This window comes from Hevea brasiliensis, chromosome 5 (assembly GCF_030052815.1).
Source record: "Hevea brasiliensis isolate MT/VB/25A 57/8 chromosome 5, ASM3005281v1, whole genome shotgun sequence".
NCBI lineage: Eukaryota > Viridiplantae > Streptophyta > Magnoliopsida > Malpighiales > Euphorbiaceae > Hevea > Hevea brasiliensis.
This window is the reverse complement of record NC_079497.1, coordinates 4,883,717-4,894,171: the sequence shown is the minus strand read 5'-3', so window position 1 is coordinate 4,894,171 and position 10,455 is coordinate 4,883,717. Positions and strand designations below refer to the sequence as shown.

Here is a 10,455-nt window from a genome sequence, read left to right as displayed (position 1 = left end):
AATTGTCCACATTATCCTTAATTACTGTGTGAAAAATTAATTAATAAAATGAGCAATTAAAATTCAAACTATAAAACCTACTAGTGAATAAGTTAATTAATTTTGGTATAAAAAATTAAACTTATTAGTGAATAAGTTACTAGTGAAACATAATAGATATGTATAAATGCACGCACACTTTTGGCACAAAAAAAAAATAAATCGTTGTAGCTTATGTGATAATAGAAACGTATTTGGATTAAGGATCCTTGAATTAATTAAAAAGAAAATTTCATATGCTATCCAGGATTTGAATTGGTTTTTGTTGTCTTTCTATGTTGGTTTACATTTTGAAAGCTATGGCCTCCAAACTGCACTTTCTATCTTCAGATAACTAGGAAACCTACCAACAGCGGGCATGGAGTCACTGAGATTTTAAAAGTTTGCAGGAGTATAGTGGTAATATTCAAAAATTAATTTTTTTTTTAAAATATCTATAATTTTAATTTCCATATGTTTTAAAATCAAACAAGTTAGTCCTATTTTTAATCCATCAAGAAAACAGTCCCTACTGTTAATATACTGTTAACCCAAATTTCAATTGAAACAATTTAATTATTGATCTTTTGACAAAACTAATAATTTAATCCTTCTATTTTTAAATAATTATACATATGTTATATTTCAATAAAAATATAATATATACGTATATTATTTCTCAAACGTAATAAATATATTTTTTTTATTAAAATATCATGTATGCATCGAATCTAAATTATTAGAATTAAATGTGCTAAAATATAGGCATTGATATTTATAATATATAGATAAATCCATCATGTAACACCCCAAAATTTTATTATTTATGAGTATTTTTGGTATTTTAATTTTATTTGAATTTTAGGAATTTTTTTGAGATTTTTCGGATTTTAAAAATAAAAATATATTTGAAATTCAAAATTTTGTGTCTAGAATCATCTACTTTAAATGAGCTTAGAAAATTCTGAAAAATTTTGAGTCAAATTTATATATGTAAGTGTAATAAAATACATTTATAATTACGATGGTTAAAATAATTTTTTTAATATTTTTTAAAATGTTGATTTTAAATAAATTGGAGAAGATTTTTTTTTTTTAATTGTACTCCATCAATATATTTTAAGTTCAATAATTTATAATATTAAATATTCATTTTATTTTTGAATTTGCAACAATTCCATTTAATTTTTAACAAATTAATTTTGTTAAAAAAAGGTATTTATTTTTATCACTGTAATTTATTTATAACAGTTTATTAACTTTTTCTCTGTTAACTTATATTTTTTTATTTTTATTATTTTTATAAATCACATATTTTAATTAGATTTTCCTAAATTAAATTTCTATGTCTGTCACTACCCACCTAACACATATACATTTCATTGTCCAGCAATTCGAGCAATCTTAAAATATATATAATATTTTAATTAAATTTATCATTAATTAAATTTTATTTAATTATTTTAATTATATAATTGAAAAGGAGAATATACTCCTGCTTAGAATATCCATTATCGATGTCAAATACATAAATGCATATTTAAGGACTTGAAGAGCAGTTGGATTCCTGAAACGGATAAGATAACTTGAGCTGACTATTTTAACAGATATTAGTATTGAACTCACCCGCCCATTGCTTTCTATTTACATTACATGAATGATTAGGTACTCTTACTTATATAAGATAATAATTTAAATTTTTTTATAGAAATGAAAAATATTTTATTAATTAGGCATAAAGTTAATATATATATATATATATATATATATATATATATATATATATATATATATATATATATTCAACATATTATATTTTTACAAAAATTAAACCAATCACTCGTATAAAAAATAATAGAAAGAATTTGAAAAATCTGATAATATTAATAAAGTATGTAAATTGACCATTAGACGGGTTGTGCACTTTACTCTTCGACTCTACGGTCTTTTTTATGAACTGATACATGCATTTTATATAGTTATTTAGGTTAAATTTCATAATCATTTTACTGATTTGTTAGTCATTTTTATTAATTTTATTAGTCATTTAATTAATTTTCTATAATTGTCAATTTCTAGACTAATTTGTAATTTTTGCTTTTGTTTTATAGATTAAATAGTGCTTTTGAGGGACTAAAAAATAATTGTGCAAGTAAAGAGTGATTTCGCAATCCAAAAGTGCTAAAATGAAGCTTGGAAATTGAAGAATGTGAAGTTGCAGAAATATGTACAACTTGTTGCACAGGCTGTGCAGTTTTTACACAGGAATCAGAAGAAATTGTGAACCTGCCGAAAAGTGCACAACATGCTGCACAGCTTATACAGGCCCCTTATGCAGCTTCATGGAAGAAATCTTGCACCTGTCGAAATCTGCACAATGTGCCGCATAGCTAGTGCACTTTTCACGCCTTCTCTTGTGCAGTTTCAAGAAAGGAATTCCCAACTGGCTAAAACTTGCATAGCTTGCTGCATAACCTGTGCAGTTTGGTTGTGCACTTTCATGGAAGACTTCAAAACATGCAGAAACTTGCATAGGCAACATGCACAGCTTGTGCAATCTCACGGTAAGCCTCTGGAAACTATCAGATTTGCACAAGATCTTGCATAACCTATGCGTATCTTCATAAATGAGTTGGAAAGGAGATTCCCCCACATGAATCGTTACCTCACACACACCACTTTAGGGCTTTTGTTAGAGAATATAAATAGAGACTTTTTACCTCATTTGACAGTGGGAAGAAAAGGAGGAAGACAGAGAAAAGGAAATGAAGCAAGCAGCAGCTGACATTTTTCTATTCCTTGCCCAGATTTGGAAACTTCTTTTTTTTTTTCACCATTTTTCTACATTTCTTTTACTGGGTTTCTTTGTTCTTAGATCATTTTCCAGATTTATTGCCTAATTTGCTTAGAATCCTTTGTATTAAATATGGATAGTGATTAGTTTTTTCTAAGATTCTGGAGTTTAGATATGTAATATTTAAGATATTTTATGAATTTTAGTTGGGTAATCCATATTTTATGGTTTTTATGAGGTTTCATCCATTTCTTGTGTACCTAATGACATGCTTAGTGTAGGATCCCATTAAGTATTGTTCATAATCCTTGGTTGAAGCACCGAAAGGAGAAAATTTTGTGATAGATAATCAAGAAATTGGACTGAATTAACTTAGATATAGAGATAGACTAAGGATTAAAAGGATTAATAGATTTATTAAGGAACCTAATGGGTTTTAGTTAATTTCAACTCCACGAAAGTAGGATTGAGTTAATTAAGACACTCATTGTGTCATTCGAAAGAGTATTCAAAAGATTTAAGAATTAATTTCCTTGAAACTCATAATTTCCATGTGTTTGGATAACTGATTTAAAATTCCAAAATAGCTTGAATATGAACTCCTAAACTCCAAAATCACTTTATTATTATTGTTGATTGTTAGTTAATTTTAATTGATTAATACTTTAATTCTTGCCTTATTTCATTATTTTAGTCTATTTCCTACGATTTTAGTTAAATTTTCCATTAAGTTATTTCTTAGTTGAATTTGCTATTATACCCCTAAATTCCTAATCTCTTCCTCTTATTACTTTTTATTTCAAATTTAGCTAAAATTAGTTAATTTTACATGCAGGTTCGAAATCTGGAGAGGGCATATTTCAAAATGTGGAATATCCATTGTTCGGGGCAGAAGCCCCAGCACTTTAAAGTGACGGAGAAGGACTCGGAGTTCCCTTGTGATAGATGAGAGAGGAGTGAATAAACAGCATTGTCGATAAGAGCGAGAGAAAAAGATGGTGTATTTAGGCTGATATTGGTTAAGATTGAGATGATACGTATTTAGGATGATATTGGTTAAGATTGAAATGGTCGTAGAGGGGTATGTTTGCGGATTTGACGAAATTGAGTTTTTACCTCTCTATTGAGCCAAATCAGTTGAGCGAATTAAGTGACAAAATTCCCTCTATGTATAACATTCCTTTCTGGTGCTTCTGATTCAGTTCAATCTATATGGTCGAGATTCTTTGAAAATATGCACACACACATTTGTAGGTCTCGTATACGAGTGGCTGAAGCATGAGATGATCATGTACATCTCAATAAATTTCACTGTCGCAAGTCCCACGTAATAACCCTAACTTACACAGCGGCCAAGGAGTGACTTTTTTTTTTTTGAACTTCTTTAAGATTGCATTCCAAGGCCAAAGAGGCATCAGAGGAAAACCTATTTGAGATCGCAGCTGGTGTATTATCCACCCAGTCTATAGGAAGAGAGTTTCGAAACATCAATCTAGCCACAAAATGAGCAAAAGTATTCGCATTTCTATTGACTAGCGAAAAATCAAAAGAAACGAAAAAAAGACCAGAGGAACTAAATTGCCTTCATATCAGCATCTATCTGCCAGAATAAAACCTTGTGGGGTTGGCTAATTGTGTTGAATAAGTTGACCGAAAGAAAACCACTTGACTGTGCTAACTGGTTTGCATTTAGCACTGCTCTAGCCTCACCTGCTAAAAGTAGATGCACAAAAGAACTTGCCTGCTATTCCATCAATTAGCTTACCATTGTGGTCACGGGCTACAGCAGCTGCTGCCGATAAAAAAGTTCCATCTTTCTATGCTGCATCACAATTAATTTTGATATTACCAACTGGCGGAGGAAGGCATCTTGAGGGCAACGTTGGATTAGAGTTAGGAGGATGTGGAGGAGCTAATACAAAAGGCTGCTGCACAGTTTCATTATAATTTTTACGAAAGCGCTGGGAAGTAGCCAAAGTATTTGGAGTGAACCTTTCAAAGACCGCCTTATTTCTCTCTTTTCATATCTCCCATAACATAATTACGACTTTGATTATAAGCTCCTTGAAACCCGGTTCTTCTCCAAATTCAGCCCATAAAGATTCCCACCACTTTGCAAAGGATCAAAAACCAGTGGGGTTGGGTTTGTATGAACAAATGCTAGCAAACCAGACCGCCCTAGCATGGCAGCACCAAAACAAAGCATGCTCTTAAGACTCAAGACTCTTCATCGTAGATGGAACAGGCTGGATTTATCATGAGTCCCTTCCTAACCAAATTCTCTTTTACTGGAAGGATGTTGTGAATTGCCTTCCATAACACCTTTAGCTTTGGTTGTATTTGAAGGTTCCATGTCTTAGTCCACAAAGCTGAGGGAACTTGGTGGGAATGAGCTGAGGATGTGCTGCAAGATGGCTGCCTCTCTTTATTGATCAGAGTTCTATATCCCGACCGAACTGTATATGTACCTGAATTCTCAAAATGCCAAACAAGAGAATCATCATAGCCGCGAGGGGCTATAGGAATGGACAGAATAGCCTTTGCAATTTATGGATTAAATAACCTACTAACCAAGCCCACGTTCCATTCCATTCTATCTTGATACGTAAGATCAGAAACAATATTAATAGCAGTTAGGCTTTGTTTGGATAGTTGAAAGAAAGTTTAATAAAGTAAGGTATGATAAGGTAAAATATGGTAAGATAAGGTAATAATTTGTTTTATATTTGATAGGAAGATAAAAGTAAAGTAAGGTAAATAAATATTTAATAACATTGTTTTGTTTGGAGAAAATGCATTGGAAAGTAAAGTTAAATATGAATATTACAAATATACCATTTTTATAAAACAATTAAAACATAAAAACAAGAAAGAGGTAATTTGGGTTTTTAGAAATTAAAGAAGGATAATATAAGAATATAAAAATTTTAACCCCACTCAGCTCGCCAATGAAAAATGGAAGGATTTGAAAGGTTTTTAAACCCCCAAAAAACCACCCATCCTATATACTTTCATTCCAAATAATATAAAAATTTCATAAAACCTTATTTTACTGTATGCCAAAAATCCCTCCACCGAAACAATCTGTTAGCAGGCCTTATAACTAAAATTATGCAAACTCGCACCCACGGATTTGACCAAATCAGATTTCCCCTATGTTCATTTGGGTTCCAGGTTCCAGGACATCCCTACCAGCTAGTAAACCTTGCCATATCCAAGAGCTACGACAACCTATTGTAGCACTCCAAAAAGAGGAATTTGGAAAGTACAAACCTTTGATGACTCTGCTCCACAAGTTGTCATTATCAGTAACAAGCCTCCAGCTCTGCTTTGCCAAGTAAGACAAATTAAATTTCTTGAAATCCTTAAACCCCATGCCTCCTGGAAACTTTGACCGGCATGCCTTAGACCAACTCATCCAAATCAACTTTCTCATTATCCTTTTTTCCCCACCAAAAGTTACATACAAGACTATTAAGCTGATTACAAAAGGATTTTGGGTAGAGAAAATTTGCCATAGAATAAGAAGGAATTGCACTAAGGATAGCTTTTATCAAAATTTCTCAAAGCTTTTGACAGATAATTCATATTTGCAGTCAATTTTTATCAACAAGAACAGAGTGGTTTTTTGTTGAATAATAATACTTTTTGTTGAATTGTACATCAAAATTCTTCTAGTCAACAAAAAACTACAAGTCAGGCGAAGAAGTCGCCCCCTACTCAAAAGGGGCAAAAAAAGCCTTAGATTGAGGCAAAAGAAAACTCGAAGGAGGAAGGCTCGCAGGACCAAGCAGAGAGGAATTTCTCTCTCTAGAAATAACTTGCTTATGTGCATTCTCTTTAATTTAAAAAATAATTAAAAATTTTTGTTTATGAAGAGCACTATGTTTTCATGCTTTAGACTTATTTTGTAAATTTCTCTTCGGTCGCTTTAGGCAATAATCTATACTTGATTTCTTGGCGGTAACTGTTTCTTGCACCCCACTCGACTCCCTGGAAAATGCGCATTTGTGCCAAGTCTCCTCTTCACGTGCCTTCGAACATGCTACCTCACCCTTCCCAGAACCATCGCCTATCCTCCAACACCTCCGCCACCGAAATTCCTCGACTCGCTCCGCCAACAAAGACGCCTACTTTGCCTTGATACACATAGTCCGTCACGACATCTATCCTGAACGCACTCTCAACAGGCTCAACCTTCCCGTGAACTCTGAGCTCGACTTCAGCGTCCTACGCACCTGCTCTGACTCTCCTTCCGAATCTTGACGCTTCTTCACATGGGCCCGCGCCTATTACACCCCCACTTCCGTCGAATACGGAGAACTCGTCAAAACCCTTGCTCGCTCAAAACGATATGCTTCGATGTCGAAAATCATTACCCAAATGAAAAAGCAATACCCCCAATTCAGTATTTCCACTGATACGGTGTGTTCTATCATCAAAGAGTATGGGAAACATGGACACATCGATCAGGCCGTGTAGGTTTTTAGTAGGTGTAGTAGTTTCAATGGTGAACAATGTGTTGATGTTCTTTTTGCTCTTTGTGAAGTGAGAATGTTCCATGGAGCTTATGCTTTGATTAGGAGGATCATTAGGAAGGGTTTGGTTCCTGAAAAAGAGGACTTTCATGGTTCTTGTTAATGGGTGGTGCTCCAGTGGGAAGTTGAGGGAGGCACAGCAGTTTTTAGAGGAAATGATTAACAAGGGATTTAATCCTTCTGTGAGAAGGAGAGACTTGGTGATTGAAGGGTTGTTGAATGCAGGGTATTTGGAATCTGCCAAGAAAATGGTTATCAAGATTACTAAAGAGGGCTTTGTACCAGATGTTAATACGTTTAATTCTTTGATGGAAGCTGTTTGTAAAGTAGGGGAGGTTGATTTTTGTGTTGATATGTATCGTAGTGTGGGCAAGTTGGGGTTTTGTCCTGATATAAACACTTAAAATATTTTGATTCCTGCTGTTTCAAAGGTGGGCAGGATTGATGAGGCTTTTCGGTTATTGCACAATGCGATTGAGGATGGGCATAGGCCATTTCCTAGTTTGTATGGGCCAAGAATCAAGGGGATGTGCATGAGAGGTCAAATTGACGATGCCTTTTGTTTCTTTGGTGAAATGAAGGTGAAAGGGCACCCTCCAAATAGGCCTGTGTATACAATGTTGATAACTATGTGTGGACGAGGAGGCAGATATGCGGAAGCAGCCAATTATTTGGTTTAGATTTGACGCCAATTTCAAGGTGCTACGATATGGTTATTGATGGGTTGAAGAATTGTGGGAAGCATGATCTGGGTAAGAGGATAGAGCAGCCGGAAGTGTCTCTTTGCAGTGTTTGATTGTAGCAGTTGATGACTACAATTTCTGCATTACGGATGGATTTTGGTAGAAATGTGCAACATTGAGCTCAAGGATGATAGAAGTGCTGCTGAATATGAAAGCTGGCTGATTTTGGACAGGTAGATGCCTGTCTATTATTCCCTACTTTTGCAGTTGGATGCCATTTAGTTCTTATTCACCATTTGGAAATGCTCAAATATTATTGTTATTTAAGTTGTTCAGTTTTCCTAAACCTGTCTTTTGTTGCATGTAATTGAGCCTTGGAATTCAGACTTGGTCTTTTTCTTCTTCTTCTTCTTCTTCTTCCTCTTTTTTTTTTTTTTTTTTTTTTTTTTTTTCATGAGCTCTTTAGTTCTGTTCAACCTCAAGTCCAATTTCAGTATTCATGATTGTTGAAAGCTTGTCCTTGTTAATCTGATTGTGGAGTTGGAATTATATCTCTACTTTGTTTGGCATTGGCACATAGAATTTACAGTTGATCAAAACAAATCTACTCTAGTGGTCATTACCTGCAATTCAAATTCTTGGTTCAAATGACTCTGTTGTATGGGATAGTGTTTAGTTGTCCTAATCCTGGTTAGATCAGCTTAAATTCTGGTTTTTTTTATCTCTAACCTTGATGTACATAGTTGTTCAAACTGGGAAGGGCTTGTATCTGATCATTTGTTGGATAAGCTATCTTTTTTATGATTACTGGTCAATGGTCATTCTCTTTTCTCTAACATCTGAAGTCTTTAATTGGACTCTCATGTCTTTCCACTTGTTGTACAATGTGGGTTTATTATGAATCATTCGTTTCCAATTTGCTTACTTTAGAAAATTACACGATTGTGTTGTTTGCCTTGGGAAAAAATGAGAGGAAAAATTCTCGCCCTTTTTAGTTTCATGCTTCCAATGATCACCACCATTTGCACTGTCAAATTGAGGGGGCAAAATAACAGAGTTTTTATTTTAGCGATTCTGTTCTGCCGGTTTCTACAGGTATTGATTATCAGTCGCTGCTCAGTCTTCAGATACATCCACCGCTTGCTTTCAGATCAGGTTTAATACCTCCGCCACCTATGATGTTAAGCAATAGATGTGAGACAGGAGAAAGTGAAGTGCTGGCAGATTATTGTGTGAGATCTTCATCTGAACATTGTGTCTCCAGATTGTTCTTGGTGAATTGCTCCCATTGTGCTTTTTTCTGCAGCAGTGGAAAGAACTGGGGTTTTGTTCCCAACCACAGAAACGAGATTATACCAGCACTGAAGGGGTTATCTATTGCCACACAGAATAACAGAAAATAATGGTTTTCAAGGAGAGGTTTTGGTTGGTCATCTTCAAAGCTAGCTATGATCCAATCCAAGACGAGTTTAGTAGTTCTATTGCTGTAGGACCATGGGGACATGGGGACAGAACGACCTTATTCTAGTAATTCTATAACTAAATGGAGAACAAACGGTTGTGGCAGAGTGCATACAACATTAAAAACCTTGTGGCAACAGGAAAAAGTTTCCTTTTGTCTGTCTGCAGATCATGTCAATGAAGTAATTGTTATCCATCATGTAAGTTAACAATGTTGAATTCAAGCAAGACATAGCACAGATCTCTCAGCAAACTTGATAATAAATTATCTAGTGCTAGTTCATCATACCAATGATGCAGTCACACACACATATATGTATATTTGTTTGGTGTTTGGACCTTTTTTTGAAGGAAAAGAAGCCATCAAGATCTAATTTAAACACCCTATTTTATAATATCCTTCATCTGTCTTGCCATTTTCTCTCTCTAATAAATTTTTAATTTCATTTTGAACTGGTTCATTAGTATAATACTATGCATGGTTGCTTCCGAGCTTTGTGCCAGCAGCCACCATCTAAATCTTTATTGTATTGATGATATATATTTGTCAATATAAAGTAGGTGTATAACGGAAAACAATCTTATTTTAAAATGCAACTTTTTATACATTTTCCAAGAAGTGGTTTGGGTTGGTTATCTGGTTCAAGCTATGGCACAATCTCGGTTGAGTTGGTGATTTGTACGGTTCAAACCTCGATGAGTGCGACCATGGAGACGCAGCAGCTAACGTTCTTTGCTTATAATATAATTGAAAGCCCCAGATAGTAAGCACTCTATAATTGTATCTAAACTGGTAGGATTTCGGAGTTTGAATCCTAATTATCTTGCACTTCTGCACTTTTGTTCTGTTTTATAGTCTTTTTATTTTTACTTCTGCAATTTTGCTGTTGTTGGGTTTTACTGTTGTTGGATTAGTAAGTTTTTACTAGCCTAGGTTGTGTGCAAGAGGCGACCTATTTTT

General features: G+C 34.1%; 1 pseudogene; it reads left to right on the top strand.

Moving 5' to 3' along the window:
* The first annotated feature begins 6,757 nt into the window (after positions 1-6,757).
* LOC110673588 (pentatricopeptide repeat-containing protein At5g18390, mitochondrial-like) lies at positions 6,758-9,793 on the top strand (annotated as a pseudogene).
* The last annotated feature ends 662 nt before the right edge of the window (positions 9,794-10,455 follow it).